The following is a 2,343-nucleotide window of genomic DNA, read 5'->3' as shown; positions in this document are numbered from 1 at the left end:
TTCGGATACCAACCATGTGCAACATTTGTAGAGACAACATGAAACTGTGGACCCGACCATAAGCTATTTCTGAGATGTGTATATAGAATTAGAAGAGTTCGAACTCCAAATGAATCAGAAGAATATAGAATTCCAACCTACTTTCAAGCGTTTGGATAGATCCAAAGAACATTTTGTTGTAGATAGTGTTCTAATCAAAGGTTGCCTTTTTTTTATCCTGTGTGCAAAACTTGAGTCGAGTCCTAACTCAAGGTAAATGTCACAGATTATGGTCAATTCTGAATTCTTTTACATTACATTACATATTCTACCTATTCAGTTCTAAGAACTCTCATCTATCTGTGTATGTATGTAAGTGTCTATCTGTCTATTTAGGAATTTTATTGAGCTCTCATTATTTTTACTCAAGCAAGTACAAGAAGTTACATATTTTTCGTTTTAATTATTACTGAAATAAAAATAAAGTTTATGAATTTAAACATAAAATATTCTCAAGTACCTACCAAAGTATCCGTAGTTTACGTAGTTTATTTAGAACACTTTGATATCAACTACTCAAGTATGTAGTTTGATATGAAAGAATGAAAGATGAAACCGTTGAATTTTATTACAGTTGGCTTCCAAAAGACATAAACTGAGACTTTGGATTACTTGGAAATTGGAATACTTACATATTCACTGTTGAGGACTTCTTAGGTTTTACTTAGATCCTTTATGAGAGGAGAGTTTGAGGGTGTTTTTCATCTCCTAAAAAAGCGTTCCACCTGAATTTGGATGCGTTTTGACATCGCCCCATTCTTTGAGAATTTCACCACCATGTTAGTACATAGTTAGCTTACTGCTGGAATAAAGGAACTTTTCAGTCCTATACGAACACTGTAAATAATAACTATTATTAATTTTCATATCGCTTTTGAAACCTGGGCTAAGTAGGTACTTAGTCCTGGACAAGCGAAGGCGATAATGCTTTAAAAAAAGGGCCTTTTTTTTTTTTTTTTTTTTTTTTTTTTTTTCTTCAAGAGGTTTGGTAAGGGAACTGTAACTGATGCTAAGGTCTTACCATCCCGAAAGCGATGGGATAAGGAAGACGGGATAGGAAAAAGCCCGCCGTTCTGAGAACGAACCTTAATGAGTAGTTACCTACTTTATCTATGTATCGCTGAAAAAATCTACCAATGTGTCACGTCACAGAACCTACCTACCTATCTGCCTACATGATGTTATTGTCACCTAGTGTGTCCAATCAGATATTTTAATTCAATTAATATGAAAATCGATTGTAAATATTGAGCACATTGAAATCAATCTCGATCATTGTATTAAATATAGCAATCATAACATAACTCACTAACTTACCTATAGAGTATAGGTACACCTGTAGTAGTACAAGCGGTATAATACAGAGTATGTAGGTGACAGTGTTAATAGTAATAGTCGGATACACAATCTCATGTGAAAGTGGTTGCTTCGAGAATGATCCGAGAAGGTTCGGGCTTGTCTCCAAGCACTCCTCGATGTGTTAACAACACTTTGTTGTTAAAGTTTAACTGTTTAACATAAACTTTTCCTGGAGGTTGACAAACACTGTCAAAGTCTTGAAAAATAAGTCTTGAAAAAAAAAAGCCACAAAAAGGTACAATAAATTGGAGAAAAAAAAAAAAAGAGCACATTGAAATCAATCTCGATCATTGTATTAAATCTATAGCAATCATAACATGACTCACTAACTTACCTATATGTACACCTGTAGTAGTACAAGCGGTATAATACAGAGTATGTAGGTGACAGTGTTAATAGTAATAGTTGGATACACAATCTCATGTGAAAGTGGTTGCTCTGAGAATGCTCCGAGACGGTTCGAGCTTGTCTCCAAGCACTCCTCGATGTGTTAACAACACTTTGTTGTTAAAGTTTAACTGTTTAACATAAACTTTTCCTGGAGGTTGACAAACACTGTCAAAGTCTTAAAAAAATAAGTCTTGAAAAAAAGCCACAAATATTGCTTTTTCTGGTCTAGGATAAATTGTTGCACATTTCATTTGAGTGTTTTATTTGGCAAGAGACTCTCAGATTCTCGTGCTGTAGGGAAGAAAAAGAGGAGGAGGAGGAGGAGGAGAAAATCCAAAGACTCGGGGGAAAAAAAGTTGTCCTTAAAAGCTGCCCTTACACAAGTCACACCACAGTCAATCGTAGGATGAAAAGTGTACTGAACGAAAGAAGAGGACGCAGAAAAAGAAGAGGAAGGAGGGAGAGAGGGAGAGAGAGAGGGAGAGAGAGAGAGAGAGAGAGAGAGAAAGGGGGAAGGAGAGAGAGAGATAGAGTGAGGGGTTTAGAGAGAGCGAG

This window comes from Diaphorina citri, unplaced genomic scaffold (assembly GCF_000475195.1).
Source record: "Diaphorina citri unplaced genomic scaffold, Diaci psyllid genome assembly version 1.1 scaffold428, whole genome shotgun sequence".
NCBI classification, from domain to species: domain Eukaryota; kingdom Metazoa; phylum Arthropoda; class Insecta; order Hemiptera; family Psyllidae; genus Diaphorina; species Diaphorina citri.
This window is presented reverse-complemented; position numbering follows the sequence as displayed.